We start from the raw sequence: 16,812 nt of genomic DNA on the forward strand, positions 1-16,812 counted from the left end.
CGGATGGGCAGAGGGACTGGGGGCATTCCAGGCCCAGGGGATGACGTGGGCCGGGGGGAACCAGGGAAAGGATCAGAAGGCAGTGCAGACGTCTGGGCCGGGCCAGGCTGGGTCAGGCTGGGGGAGGAAGGCCCAGCGTGGCCAGGGCGAGGTGAGGTGGGGTAAGAGGGCACGGGGCCAGAGGAGTTGGCCGGAGAGATCCAGCGGGGAACCGTCGGCTCAGCGGCGGCAGCAGATGGAGCGGAAGCTGGCAGGGCTCAGCATCTGCATTGTACATATTTATTACTCATTTATTTATTTATTTATTTGACTTGTACCTATCTATTCTATTTAGTTTATTTCGTTAGTATGTTTGGTTTTGTTCTCCTATGATTCCATCTTACCTCCTTCCCTTCCCCACAGCACCTGTATATATGTATATATGTTTGTACATATTTATTATTCTCATTATTTATTTATTTTACTGGTCTCTATCTATTCTATTTATTTTATTTCGTTAGTATGTTTGGTTTTGTTCTCCTATGATTCCATCTTACCTCCTTCCCTTCCCCACCGCACCTGTATATATGTATATATGTTTGTACATATTTATTATGCTCATTATTTATTTATTTTACTTGTACCTATCTATTCTATTCATTTTATTTCGTTCGTATGTTTGGTTTGGTTCTCCGTCTCCCCCTTCTAGACTGTGAGCCCACTGTTGGGTAGGGACTGTCTCTAGACGTTGCCAATTTGTACTTCCCAAGCGCTTAGTCCAGTGCCCTGCACATAGTAAGCGCTCAATAAATACGATTGATGATGATGATGATGATGATCTGCAGCCCGGGCCCGGGCCCGACTCTGCCTTGGCCTAGGGGCCCCCCAAAATGCTGGGCCTGGCCTAGGGTTCCCCCTCACTGCTGGGCCTCAGCTAGGGATCCCCCCACTCCCCTGGGTCCGGGCTAGGAGTTCCTCCCACAATTAGGCCTGGGCTAGAGGTCCCCCACTCTGCTGGGTCCCCCTACACCACTCGGTCTGAGCTAGGGGTCCCCTACTCTATCGTGTCCAGCTTCAGGGTGCCCCCAACCAAAGGATTTGGGCCTCCAAAGTACTGAATCCAGGCTAGGAATCTTCCCCTATCAGTAGATACATTCATTCAATTGTATTTATTGAGCACTTACTGTGTGCAGAGCATTGTACTAAGCACTTGTACTTAACTCCTCACCCTCGGCTTCCAGGCTGTCCATCTCCTCGCCCCCTCCTACCTCACCTCCCTTCTCTCCTTGTCCATCGCAGCCCGCACCCTCCGCTCCTCCGCCGCTAATCTCCTCCCCGTACCTCGTTCTCGCCCGTCCCGCCATCGACCCCCGGCCCACGTCCTCCCCCGGGCCTGGAATACCCCAATCCCTCTGCCCATCCGCCAAGCTCGCTCTCTTCCTCCCTTCAAGGCCCTACTGAGAGCTCACCTCCTCCAGGAGGCCTTCCCACACTCAGCCCCCTGCTTCCTCTCCCCCTCCTCCCCCTCCCCATCCCCCCACCTTACCTCCTTCCCTTCCCCACAGCACCTGTATACATGTATATATGTTTGTACAGATTTATTACTCTATTTATTCATTTATTTTATTTGTACATATTTATTCTATTTATTTTATTTTGTTAATATGTTTGGTTTTGTTGTCTCTCTCCCCCTTCTAGACTGTGAGCCTGCTGTTGGGCAGGGACCGTCTCTAGATGTTGCCAACTTGTACTTCCCAAGCGCTTAGTACAGTGCCCTGCACACAGTAAGCGCTCAATAAATACGATTGAATGAATGAGAGTACACTACATCAATAAATAGGCAGATTCCCTACCTGTGGTGATACTAGATCTGACCTAGGGATCTCCTACACTACTTTGTCCAGGCTAGGAATCCCCTGTTTCTCCCCCACTCCCCCACCCCGCACTACTAGATTCATTAATTCAGTCGCATTTATTGAGCTCTTACTGTGTGCAGAGCACTGTATTACTACTACCAATAATTTAATAATTTTGGTATTTGTTAAGCACTTACTATGTGCCAAGCACTGTTCTAAGCGCTGGGGGAGATACAAGGTAATCAGGTTGTCCCACGGGGGGCTCACAGACTTCATCCCCATTCTACAGATGAGGTAACTGAGGCACAGAGGTATTAAGTGACTTGCCCAAGGTCACACGGCTGATAACGGGAGGAGTCAGGATTAGAACCCACAACCTGTGACTCCCAAGCCTGGGCTCTTTCCATTAAGCCATGCGGCTTACTGTGAGCGGAGAGCTGTACTAAGCACTTGGAACAACCACAGTTAGCTTACAGTCACAGATATGGACATAAGTGCTGTAGGGCTCAGAGGGGAGATGAATCCTTAATCCTTAATCTTAATCCTCATTTTCCAGATGAGGCAACTGAGGCACAGAGAAGTGAAGTGACTTGCCCAAAGCCACACAGCTGCCAAGTGGCAGAGCTGGGATTAGAACCCATGACCTCTGACTCCCAAACCTGGGCTCTTTCCACTGAGAGCCACGGTGCTTTTCTCGCTGCTTCCCTATTAAGCACTTGGGAGAGTACAACAATAAACCCATTCCCTGACAACAATGTTACTAGATCTGAATTTGGGGTCCCCCCACTACAACCAATGGGTCTGGGGGAGGGGGTCCCTCCCACCACCAGATAATAATAATAATAATAATAATAATAATAATAATGATAATAATAGCATTTGTTAAGTGCTTACTATATGCCGAGCACTGTTCTAAGCACTGGGGTAGATATAAGGTAATCAGGTTGTCCCACGTGGAGCTCACAGTTGTCACCCCCATTTTACAGAGGAGGAAACTGAGGCCTAGAGAAGTGAAGTGACTTACCCAAAGTCACACAGCTGATCAATGGCGGAGCCGGGATTAGAACCCATGATCTCTTGACTCCCAAGCCTGGGCTCTTTCCGCTATGCCACGCTGCTTCTCTGGGCTAGGGGTCTGCATCTGAGTTAGGGGTCCACTGTCTCCAGCCTAGGGCCTCCCACCCCCACTGGTTTCAGGCTAGGGGTCCCCCCCTCTGCCACACACCACTGTATTTTATAATGATGGTGTTTGTTAAGTGCTTAACTATGTGCCAAGCACTGTTCTAAGCGCTGGAGTAGATATAAGGTGATCAAGTTGTCCCACGGGGGGGCTCACAGTCTTCATCCCCATTTTACAGATGAGGTCACTGAGGCCCAGAGAATCAATCAATCAATCAATCGTATTCATTGAGTGCTTACTGTGTGCAGAGCACTGGACTAAGCACTTGGGAAGTCCAAGTTGGCAACATATAGAGACAGTCCCTACCCAACAGTGGGCTCACAGTCTAAAAGGGGGAGACAGAGAACAAAACCAAACATACTAACAAAATAAGATAAATAGAATAGATATGTACAAGTAAAATAAATAAATAAACAAATAAATAAATAGAGTAACAAATATGTACAAACATATGTACATATATACAGGTGCTTTGGGGAAGGGAAGGAGGTAAGATGGGGGGATGGAGAGGGGGCTGAGGGGGAGAGGAAGGAAGGGGCTGAGTGTGGGAAGGCCTCCTGGAGGAGGTGACCTCTCAGTAGGGCCTTGAAGGGAGGAAGAGAGCTAGCTTGGCGGATGGGCAGAGGGAGGACATTCCATGTCCCACAGGGGGCTCACAGTCTTAATCCCCATTTGAACAGATGAGGTAACTGAGGCCCAGAGAAGTGAAGTGACTTGCCCAAAGTCACACAGCTGACAATTGGCGGAGCCGGAATTTGAACCCATGACCTCTGACTCCAAAGCCCGGGCTCTTTTTCACTGAGCCACGCTGCTGGAGTAGATATAAGGTGATCAGGTTGTCCCACGGGGGGCTCACAGACTTAATCCCCATTTTACAGATGAGGTAACTGAGGCCCAGAGAAGTGAAGGGACTTGCCCAAGGTCACACAGCAGACAAGTGGCTAAACCGGGATTAGAACTCATGACCTTCTGACTCCCAAGCCTGGGCTCTAGCCACTAGGCCAGGCAGCTTCTCCAATAGGCATTCTTGATCATGAAGCGGCCTGGCCTAGTGGAAAGAGCACGGGCCTGGGGGCCTAATCCCGGCTCCACCACATGTCAGCTGTGTGACCTTGGGCAAGTCACTTCGCTTCTCTGGGCCTCAGTTATCTCATCTGCAAAATGGAGATCGAGGCTGTGGGGCCCACATTGGACAGGGACTGCGTCCAGCTCGATTTGCTTGAATAATAATAATAATGGCATTTGTGAAGCGCTTACTATGTGCCAAGCACTGTTCTAAGCGCTGGGGGGATACAAGGTAATCAGGTTGCCCCACGTGGGGCTCACAGTCTTAACCCCCATTTTATAGATGAGGTAACTGAGGCACAGAGAAGTTAAGTGACTTGCCCAAGGTCACACAGCTGACAAGTGGCAGAGCGGGATTTGAACCCATAACCTCTGGCTCCCAAGCCCGTGCTCTTTCCACTGAACCATGCTGCTTCTCAGTGGAATCCGCCCCAGCACTTAGTACAGTGCCGGGAACATAGTAAGTGCTCAAAAAATACTATCATTATTATTCTCTATTTAGGGAAGCCCTTACACCTCTCTCCTATACACTTTTATCCTCCTGCTCCCACTAATGGTAAATAATTCTTGCCTGCCTCTCCCATTAGAACTATCAATTAATGACATTTATTGAGCACTTTTTTAATAGCATTTATTAAGCGCTTACTATGTGCAAAGCACTGTTCTAAGCGCTGGAGAGGTTACAAGGTGATCAGGTTGCCCCACAGGGGGCTCACAGTCTTAATCCCCATTTTACAGATGACGTAACTGAGGCCCAGAGAAGTGAAGTGACTTGCCCAGAGTCACCCAGCTGACAATTGGCGGAGCCGGGATTCGAACCCATGACCTCTGACTCCAAAGCCCGGGCTCTTTCCACTGAGCCACGCCGCTTCTCTACCGCACTTCTCTACTGCACAGCTGCACTTACTGTGGAAGTCGAGTGGCTTAGTGGAAAGAGCCCGGGCTTGGGAATCAGAGGATGTGGGTTCTAATCCTGCCTCCGCCACTTGCCCGCTCTGAGACCTTGGGCAATCCCCTTACCTTCTCTGGGCCTCAGTTCCCTCATCTGTAAAATGGGGATGAAGACTGTGAGCCCCACGTGGGACAACCTGATCACCTTCTGGACTGTGAGCCCACCTTCTAGACTGCGAGCCCGCTGTTGGGTAGGGACTGTCTCTATATGTTGCCAACTTGGACTTCCCAAGCGCTTAGTACAGTGCTCTGCACACAGGAAGCGCTCAATAAATACGATTGATTGATTGATTGTATCCCCCCCAGCCCTTAGAACAGTGCTTCGCACAAAGTAAGCGCTTAACAAATACCATCATCATTATTATTATTATTAGCGTGCCTGGCACAAAATCAGCACTTAGCATATTACCAAGTGCAGCAGCGTGGCTCAGTGGAAAGAGCCCGGGCTTTGGAGTCAGAGGTCACGGGTTCGAATGCCGGCCCCACCGCAAGTCTGCTGTGTGACCTTGGGCAAGTCACTGAACTTCTCTGAGCCTCAGTTCCCTCATCTGGAAATATGTTGCCAATTTGTACTTCCCAAGCGCTTAGTACTCACTGTACCTCGCTCTTGCCTGTCCCGCCGTCGACCCCCGGCCCACGTCATCCCCCGGGCCTGGAATGCCCCCAATCCCTCTGCCCATCCGCCAAGCTAGCTCTCTTCCTCCCTTCAAGGCCCTGCTGAGAGTTCACCTCCTCCAGGAGGCCTTCCCACACTGAGCCCCTTCTTTCCTCTCCCCCTCGTCCCCCTCTCCATCCCCCTGTCTTACCTCCTTCCCTTCCCCACAGCACCTGTATATATGTATATATGGTTGTACATATTTATTACTCTATTTATTTATTTATTTATTTATTTATTTTACTTGTACATTTCTATCCTATTTATTTTATTTTGTTGGTATGTTTGGTTCTGTTCTCTGTCTCCCCCTTTTAGACTGTGAGCCCACTGTTGGGTAGGGACTGTCTCTATGTGATGCCAATTTGTACTTCCCAAGCGCTTAGTACAGTGCTCTGCACATAGTAAGCGCTCAATAAATACAATTGATTGATTGATTGATTGATAGTACAGTGCTCTGCACATAGTAAGCGCTCAATAAATACGATTGATGAGGATGATGATGATGGAAAAATGGGGATTAAGACTGTGAGCCCCACGTGGGACAACTTGATCACCTTGTATCCCCCCCATAAGCGCTTAGAACAGTGCTTGGCACATAGTAAGTGCTCAACAAATGCCATCACCATCATCATGACCATAAAATGAACAAAGAAGGCCCTGCTCTCTGCCTCCATTTCACCTCCAGCCCCTGAATTCCCGATGACCTCCGGAAGTCCAACTTTTCAAGTGGGAGTTTGCGGGGAAGAAAGTTTTCTTCAGCGGCATCATGACGGCGAGCTGCCTGTCCTCCCCCAGCCCAGCCCGCTGCCCAGCCACCGACCGACTGACCGCTCCTTTAGTTGGAACTGACCCCCCGGGGCCGCCCGGAATTCCAGGAACTCCGGCCCCGCTCCGGACGCCCACCGTTTCACTTCCTCCTCCGGCCCACTGACTTGTCCAGGGATGGCGGGGGAGGGCGGCGGGCTCCTTGCGTGACCTCCGGCACGTTACTTCGCTTCCCTGGGCCTCAGTTGCCTCATCTGTCAAATGGGGAGAAGAGTGGGAGCCCCACCTGAGGCAGGGACTGTGTCCAACCTGATTAGCTGGTATCTACTCCAGCCCTTAGAACAGTGCTTGGCACATACATTGGCACATACTTTTATTAGAGGAGCTAATAATGATGATGATGATGATGATGATGGCATTTGTTAAGCGCTTACTATGTGCATAGCACTGTTCTAAGCGCTGGGGGGGATACAAAGTGATCAGCTTGTCCCACATGGGGCTCACAGTCTTAATCCCCATTTTACAGATGAGGTAACTGAGGCTCAGAGAAGTTAAGTGACTTGCCCAAGGTCACCCAGCAGACATGTGGCGGAGTCGGGATTCGAACCCATGACCTCTGACTCCAAAGCCCGCGCTCTTTCCAGTGAGCCACACTGCTTCTCTAATAATGCTATCATTATTATTCTCTACTTAGGGAAGCACTTACACCTCTCTCCTATACACTTTTATCCGCCTGCTCCCACTAATGGTAAATAATTCTTGCCTCAGTGGAACTTTGGAGTCAGAGGTCATGGGTTCAAATCCCACCTCTGCCAGTTGTCAGCTGTGTGACTTTGGGCAAGTCACTTCACTTCTCTGGGCCTCAGTGACCTCACCTGTAAAATGGGGATTGAGACTGTGAGCCCCCCTTGGGACAATTTGATCACCTTGTAACCTCCCCAGCGCTTAGAACAGTGCTTTGCACATAGTAAGCGCTTAATAAATGCCATCATTATTATTATTATTCTCTGCAGCTCAGTTATGCTCATCTGTAAAATGGGGATTAAATGGGGAATCATCTGTTCCCCCTCTTATTGAATCTACCTCAGTGCTTAGTACAGTCTTAATCAGATGCTACAGATGTAATTCATACATTTACTCAATCATATTTATTGAGCACTTACTGTGTGCAGAGCACTGTACTAAGTGCTTGGGAAGTACAAGTTGGCAACATACAGAGACAGTTCCTACCCAACAGCGGGCTCACAGTCTAGAAGGGGGAGACAGACAACAACAAAAAAAACATATTAACAAAATAATGTAATAATGTAATCAGATGTTACAACCTGATCACCTTGTAACCTCCCCAGCGCTTAGAACAGTGCTTTGCACATAGTAAGCGCTTAATAAATGCCATCATTATTACCATCATTATTATGCTCTGCGGCTCAGTTATGCTCATCTGTAAAATGGGGACGAGCCACCCATTCTCCCTCCCACTTGGACTTGGGAGAGCACAGTAGAGTAAAAAAACACAATCAATATAATAATAATGTTGGTATTTGTTAAGTGCAAAGCACTGTTCTAAGCGCTGGGGTAGATACAAGGTGATAGGTTGTCCCACGAGGGGCTCACAGTCTGCATCCCCATTTTACAGATGAGGGAAATGAGGCCCAGAGAAGTGAAGTGACTTGCCCAAAGTCACACAGCTGACAAGTGGCGGAGCAGGGATTTGAACCCACAACCTCTGACTCCAAAGCCCGGGCTCTTTCCACTGAGCCACGCTGCTTATCTGATAGCTTGATGGATTGATTGAGACTATGAGCTGGATTGTAGTGGCGGAAGAGAGAAAGCAGTATGGCCTCATGGATACAGAGCGCAGGACTGAGAGTCAGAAGGACTTATTTTACTTGTCCATATCTATTCTATTTATTTTATTTTGTTAGTATGTTTGGTTTTGTTCTCTGTCTCCCCCTTTTAGACTGTGACCCCACTGTTGGGTAGGGACTGTCTCTATATGTTGCCAATTTGTACTTCCCAAGCGCTTAGTACAGTGCTCTGCACACAGTAAGTGCTCAATAAATACGATTGATGATGATGATGATGAAGGACTTAGGTTCCCCTTAAGGCTCCACCCCTTGTCCGCTGTGTGACCTTGGGGAAGTCATTTCACTTCTCTGGACCTCAGTTCCCTCCCCTGTAAAGTGAGGATGAAGACTGTGAGCCCCCCGTGGGATGTGGACTGTGTCCAACCTGATTAGTTTGTGTCTTCCTTGCGCTCAGTATAGCGCTTGGCACATAGTAAACGCTTCACAAATACCACAGTTTTGAAAATGAGTATTATCATTAGTACCCCCACTCCTTGTTCCCCTGATCTTCTAGACTGTGAGCCCACTGTTGGGAAGGGACCGTCTCTATAAGTTGCCAACTTGTGCTTCCCAAGCGCTTAGTACAGTGCTCTGCACACAGTAAATGCTCAATAAATACGATTGATTGATTGATTGATTGATTGATTGATTGATCCAACTGGCAACTAACCTGGACCCAGGGCTGGTCAGTTGTCTCTTTTCCCCTGGATAAGGGGGAATGTGATGGGAGATCAAAAACTTCCACTGGTTCATTCATTCATATATGTATATATGTTCGTACAGATTTATTACTCTATTTATTTTACTTGTACATATCTATTCTATTTATTTTATTTTGTTAGTATGCTTGGTTTTGTTCTCTGTCTCCCCCTTTTAGACTGTGAGCCCACTGTTGGGTAGGGACTGTCTCTATGTGTTGCCAACTTGTACTTCCCAAGCGCTTAGGACAGTGCTCTGCACACAGTAAGCGCTCAATAAATACGATTGATTGATTGATTGATTGATTGAGCTCTTACTGTGTGCAGAGCACTGTACTAAGCGCTTGGGAAGTCCAAGTTGGCAACATATAGAGACGGTCCCTACCCAACAGCAGGCTCACAGTCTAGAAGGGGGAGACAGACAACAAAGCAAGACATATTAACAAAATAAAATAAATAGAATAAATATGTACAAATAAAATAAATAGAGTAATAAATCCGTACAAACATATATACATATATACAGGTGCTGTGGGGAGGGGAAGGAAGTAAGGCAGGGAGGATGGGGAGAGGGAGGAGGGCTCGTGGTTGCCATTCCTCACTCCATCAAGCAAAAACTCCTGTTCGTCGGCTTTAAGGGACGCAATCTGTTCTCGTCTTCCTACTTATTCACTCTCTTTTTTTTAAAAAAAAAGGTATTTGTGGAGCAGCATGGCACGGTGGACAGAGCATGCGCTTGGGAGTCAGAAGGTCATGGGTTCTAATCCCGCTCCACCACTTGTCTGCTGTATGTCCTTGGGTGAGTCACTTCACTCCTCCGTGCCTCAGTTGCCTCATCTGTAAAATGAGCACTGAGACTGTGAGCCCCCTGTGGGACAGGGACTGTGTCCAATCCGATTCGCTCGTATCCACCCCAGCGCTTAGCACAGTGCCTGGCACATAGTAAGCACTTAACAAATACCGTATTTATTAGTGCTATGTGTCAGGCAATCAATCAATAGTATTTATTGACTCTTCTAAACGCTGGGGTGGATACGAGCTAATCAGATTGGTCCACATGGGGCTCCCGGTCTCCATCCCCATTTGACGGATGAGGAAACTGAGGCACGAGGAAGTCAGGTGACTTGCCCAAGGTCACCCAGCTGACAGGTGGTGGAGCTGGGATTAAAACCTACATCCCTCTGACCCCCAGACATGGGCTGAATCCTTTATTCCATGCGGTTTTCTCTCATCTCCCACACATCCCAACTCATATCCTCAATCGATCAATCAGGGACTGCGTCTATTTACTCTACTACGCTCTTCCAAGCGCTTAGTACAGCTCTCAGTGCACAGAAGGTGCTCAGTAAGTACTATTGGTCAGTCAGTCAGGCAATCGTATTTATTGAGCAGTTATCATCATCATCAATTGTATTTATTGAGCGCTTACTATGTGCAGAGCACTGTACTAAGCACTTGGAAAGTACAAATTGGCAACATAGACAGTCCCTACCCAACAGTGGGCTCACAGTCTAAAAGGGGAAGACAGAGAACAAAACCAAACAGACTAACAAAATAAAATAAATAGAATAGATATGTACAAGTAAAATAAGTAAATAAATAAATAAATAGAGTAATAAATATGTACAAACATATATATATATACATGTGTATATATATATATATATATATATATATATATATGTACATATATACAGGTGCTGTGGGGAAGGGAAGGAGGCAAGAAGGGGGGGATGGAGAGGGGGACGAGGGGGAGAGACGGTATAACAATATAGGGAAGCTTAGTAGTAAGAGCCACAGGCCTTGAAGTGAGAGGACCTGAGTTTTAATCCTGCCTCTGCCGCCTGCTTGCTGTGCGACCTTGGGTAACTCGCTTCTCGTCTCTGTGCCTCATTTTCTTCAACTGTAAAAATCAATCAATCAATCAATCGTATTTATTGAGCGCTTACTGTGTGCAGAGCACTGTACTAAGCGCTTGGGAAGTCCAAGTTGGCAACATATAGAGACGGTCCCTACCCAACGGTGGGCTCACAGTCTAAAAAGAAGATGAAAAATCTGTTCCCCCTCTTATTTCCGCTGAGAACCCCAGGTGAGACAGGAACTGTGTCCAACCTGATTTCTTGAATCTACCCCAGTGCTTAGTACAGTGCTAGGGACATAGTACTTAATAAACACCATATTATTACAACAACAACTACTACCGCTACAGGGAAGCAGCGTGGCTCAGTGGAGAGAGCACAGGCTTTGGAGTCAGAGGTCATGGGTTCAAATCCCGGCCCCGCCAATTGTCAGCTGGGTGACTTTGGGCAAGTCGCTTCACTTCTCTGGGCCTCAGTGACCTCATCTATAAAATGGGGATTGAGACTGGGAGCCCCATAAGGGACAGCGACTGTGTCCAACCTGATTGGCTTATATCCCCCCCGGTGCATAGCACAGTTCCTGGCACATAGTAAGTGCCCCACAAATACAATAATAATTTTTGGTGATTATTATTACAAAGAGAGAAGCAGCGTGGCTCAGTGGAGAGAGCCCGGGCTTGGGAGTCAGAGGTCATGGGTTTGAATCCCGGCTCCGCCACCTGTCTGTTGTGTGACCTTGGGCAAGTCACTTCACTTCTCTGAGCCTCAGTTACCTCATCTGTAAAATGGGTCTGAAGACTGGGAGCCCGCCGTGGGACAACTTGATCACCTTGTATCCCCCCAGCGCTTAGAACAGTGCTTTGCACATAGTAAGCGCTTAATAAATGCCATTATTATTATTATTATTCTCTGAGCCTCAGTTACCTCATCTGTAAAATGGGGATTAAGACTGTGTGCCCGCCGTGGGACAACTTAATCACCTTGTACCCTCCCCAGCACTTAGAACAGTGCTTTACACATAGTAAGTGCTTAACAAATGCCATTATTATTATCATTATTATTATTATTATTATTAAATACTAATACTACACCTACTGCTGGTACTACAACTACTGCTCTAGACTGTAAACTCATTGTGGGCAGGAAAAGTGGTTACCAACTCGATTATATTGTCCTCTCCCAAGTGCTTAGTACAGAGTTCTGCACAGGGGAAGCGCTCAATAAATATGATTGATTACTGCTCCTACTACCAATGCAACTATTACTACTACTATTAATACTACTATTAATTAGAGAAGCAGCGTGGCTCAGTGGAAAGAGCCCGGGCTTTGGAGTCAGAGGTCATGGGTTCAAATCCCTGCTCCGCCAATTGTCAGCTGTGTGACTTTGGGCAAGTCACTTCACTTCTCCGGGCCTCCGTTACCTCATCTGTAAAATGGGGATTAAGACTGTGAGCCCCACGAGGGACAATCTGATCACCTTGTAACCTCCTCAGCGCTTAGAACAGCGCTTTGCACATAGTAAGCACTTAATAAATGCCATCATTATTATTATTATTATTACTATTGCTACCACTACTACTACTAATATTGCAACTACTGTTACTACTCTTACGACAACTACAATTACTACAACCAGTGCCACTACTGCTACTGTTACTACTAATAATAGTGATAATGGTATATGCTAAGCACTTATCATATGCCGGGCACTTACTAAGCGACGGGGAGGATACAAGAAAATCAGGTTGGCCACGCGAGGGACTCACAGTCTTAATTCCCATCTTACAGATGTGGTAACTGAGGCACAGAGAAGTGAAGTGACTTGCCCAAGGTCACCCAGCGAACCAGTGGTGGAGCCGGGATTAGAACCCAGGTCCTTCTGACTCCCAAGACCTGGCTCTATTCCCGGAGCCCCCTCAACTATTGCTGCTACTACTTTTAATACTACAATACTTCTAGCCTGTGAGCCTGTTGTTGGGTAGGCACCATCTCTGTATGTTGCCAACTTGGACTTCCCAAGCACTTAGTACAGTGCTCTGCACACAGTAAGCGCTCAATAAATATGATTGAATGAACTACAACTATTTACTATTCTATTTATTTTATTTTGTTAATACGTTTTGTTTTGTTGTCTGTCTCCCCCTTCTATTCATTCATTCTTTCATTCAATCGTATTTATTGAGCGCTTACTGTGTGCAGAGCACTGGACTAAGCGCTTGGGAAGTCCAAGTTGGCAACATATAGAGACGGTCCCTACCCGACAGTGGGCTCACAGTCTAGAAGGGGGAGACAGAGAACAAAACAAAGCATATTAACAAAATAAAATAAATAGAATAAATATGTACAAATAAAATAAATAAATAGAGTAATAAATATATACAAACATATATACATATATACAGGTGCTGTATATACACAGGCTTCTAGACTGTGAGCCTGCTGTTGGCTAGGGACCGTCTCTGTATGTTGCCAACTTGTACTTCCCAAGTGCTTAGTACAGTGCTCTGCACACAGGAAGCACTCAATAAATACGATTGAATGAATTAACTACAACTATTGCTATGTCTACCGTTACTACAATTACTACTACTACTACTATTCAGTCATTCATTCATATTTACTGAGCACTTACTGTGAGCAGAGCTCTGCACTAAGCACTTGGGAGACTCCAATATATCAGTAAACAGGCACATTCCCTGCCCGCAAGGAGCTTATCGTCTAGAGGGGGAAGCAGAAATGAATAGAAATAAATAAGTGACCGATATGGACATAAGTGCTGGGGAGCTGGGAGGAGGAGAGGAAGAAGGGGGCTCAGTCTTTATTTATAATAATAATAATTCATAATAATAATGATGGCATTTATTAAGCGCTTACTATGTGCAAAGCACTGTTCTAAGCTCTGGGGTAGATACAAAGTAATCAAGTTGTCCCACGTGGGGCTCACAGACTTAATCCCCATTTTACAGATGAGGTAACTGAGGCCCAGAGAAGTGAAGTGACTTGCCCAAAGTCACACAGCTGACAAGTGGCGGAGCCGGGATTTGAACCCGTGACCTCTGACTCCAAAGCCTGGGCTCTTTCCACTGAGCCACGCTGCCCCCGCCCTACCTCCTTCCCCTCCCCACAGCACTTGTCTATATTTGTACAGATTTATTACTCGATTTATTTTACTTGTACATATTTACTATTCTATTTATTTTGTTAATGATGTGCATATAGCTATAATTCTATTTGTTCTGACGATTTGGACACCTGTCTACGTGTTTTGCTTTGTTGTCTGTCTCCTTCTCCTAGACCGTGAGCCCGTTGTTGGGTAGGGACCGTCTCTATTTGTTGCCGACTTGTACGTCCCAAGCGCTTAGTACGGTGCTCTGCACACAGTAAGTGCTCAATAAATACGATTGAATGAATGAATGAATAAAGGGAGCAAGTCAGGTCATTGAAGTAGGAGTGGGAGAAGAGGAAAAGAGGACTTAGTCATGGAAGGCCTCTTGGAGGAGATGGGCCTTCAGTTAGGCTTCGAAGGCAGGGAGAGTCATTGTCTGTCGGATATGAGGAAGGAGGGCATTCCAGGCCGGAGGCAGGACGTGGGCGAGAGATTGGCGGCGAGACCCGCCTTAATCCCCATTTTGCAGATGAGGTAACTGAGGCAGAGAGAAGTGGAGGAGCTGAGATTAGAACCCAAGTCTTTCTGATACCCAGGCCCGGACTCTATCCACTAGGCCACGTTGCTTCTTTATCCTCGAGGAGTTTACAGTCTAGCCGGGGAGACAAATACTGAAATGGATTTCAGATTCGGCTGAACAAATCACTGTTTCGCTACTTCCAGGATCTCAGTTTAATTAAGGGGATTTAAGTATTTTAGACTGTGAGCCCACTGTTGGGTAGGGACTGTCTCTATGTGTTACCAACTTGTACTTCCCAAGTGCTTAGTCCAGTGCTCTGCACACAGTAAGCGCTCAATAAATACGATTGATGATGATGATGAAGTATTAAACGGGAATTCTTTGCCTGTCTTTGTCAGGTACTATACTAAACACTGGGGTAAGTACAAGCTAATCAGGTTGGCCACAGTCTCTGTCCCCCATGAGGCTCACAGTCTTAAATCCCCGTTTCACAGATGAGGAAACTGAGGCACAGAGAAGGGAAATGACTTCCCAGGGTCACACAGCTGACAAGTAGTGGACCCGGGATTAGAACCTTGTGGCCAAGGAATGTATAATAATAATAATAATTTTGGTATTTGTTAAGCACTTATTATGTGCAAAGCACTGTTCTAAGCACTGGGGAGGATACAAGGTGATCAGGTTGTCCCATGTGGGGCTCACAATCTTAATCCCCATTCTACAGATAAGGTAACTGAGGCCCAGAGAAGTGAAGTGACTTGCCCAAAGTCACACAGCTGACAAGCGGCAGAGCTGGGATTTGAACCCATGACCTCTGACTCCCAAGACCATGCTCTTTCCATTGGGCCAAGCTGCCACCTCTGTTGTACTGTACCCTTCCAAGCGCTTACTACAGTGTTCTACACTAAAATAAACACTTGATAAATATGATCGATTGATTGATTGCCAGGCTGCAGACCCGGGGAAAGATCGGGGGATTATATTACTTTCTGCTGGATGTTCACGGTGTTTTTGTTTTTTCTTCCCTTGTTTTGAAAAGAGTAACGGGGGAAAAAGTTCAGGGGTGCAGATAGGTATTCTTAGTGGACGGAGAGGCTTAGTTTTGAAATTTTGAAACGGATTCCCATTTGGGAGGCAGTGTGGCCAAGTGGAAAGCGCACAGAACTGGGAGTCAGGAGATCTGGCTTCTATTCCTGGCTCTCCGTTTGCCTGCTGTGTGATCCGTGGCAAGTCACTTAACCTCTCTGGACCTCAGTTTCTTCATGTGAAAGAAGGAGATAAAAATACCTGTTTTGCCTTCCTCTTTCTGTGAGCCCCGAATGGGTCAGGGGCCTCGTCTTCTCCGATCCTCATGAAACAACCGAATGCCTAGCATGGTTTTTAGTTCATAGTAAGTGCTTAATAAATGCCTTTATTATTATTCTTTTATTCCCAGATGTCAAGCTGCGGCCAGCTGCAGCAGCTCAGCATCAATCCGGCGGGCAAACTGACTTCTCTGCGGTCGGAAGATCTACTTTTGGAAATCCGTACGTCAAACGGCCGGGAGACTTTTTGAAAGAGAGAAGCCTTCCTAGCCCGGGAGTGAAAATCTCCAGGCCCCGAGCCTGGCTCACCTCTCCAGGACGTGAGTCACCCTGTAAAAGTTCATTTTATTTTATTTCAAGCAAGGTCTCGGCCTGCTGACGGAGGCCTGTGCCAGAATCTATCCCCTGGGGGACCGTTCTTTCCAGAGTGGGTTGGTTTTCAGGACGCTCTGTGTTTCCTGCAGCTGGGTTTAGGGAATTCTCATTCAGTTCCCTCCCTCTTCCTTATCCACTCTCTTCCCCCACCACACCCCAGCTTGCCCTCTTCATTCCTGGGCGGCGAGCTAACCTGCTCACTGCGGGGATGGTGTTGACTGACTCTACTGTCCTTTCCCCTGCCCGCCCTGCCACCTCCTTCCCCTCCCCACAGCACCTGTATATATGTTTGTACAGATTTATCACTCTATTTATTTTCCTTGTACCTATTACTATTCTATTTATTTTATTAATGATGTGTATCTACCTATAATTCTATTTATTCTGATGGTATTGACACCTGTCTACTCGCTTGGTTTTGTTGTCTGTCTCCCCCTCCTAGACTGTGAGCCCGTTGTCGGGTAGGGACCGTCTCCAGATGCTGCTGACTTGGACTTCCCAAGCGCTTAGTACAGTGCTCTGCACACAGTAAGCGCTCAATAAATACGATTGAATGAACGAATGAATACAGTACACTGCACGCGCTAGACGGTAAGCTCCTCGAAGGCAAGGTCGATATCGACTAACTCTATTATATCCTGCCAAGTACC

The sequence above is a fragment of the Tachyglossus aculeatus genome, chromosome 11 (assembly GCF_015852505.1).
Source record: "Tachyglossus aculeatus isolate mTacAcu1 chromosome 11, mTacAcu1.pri, whole genome shotgun sequence".
NCBI lineage: Eukaryota > Metazoa > Chordata > Mammalia > Monotremata > Tachyglossidae > Tachyglossus > Tachyglossus aculeatus.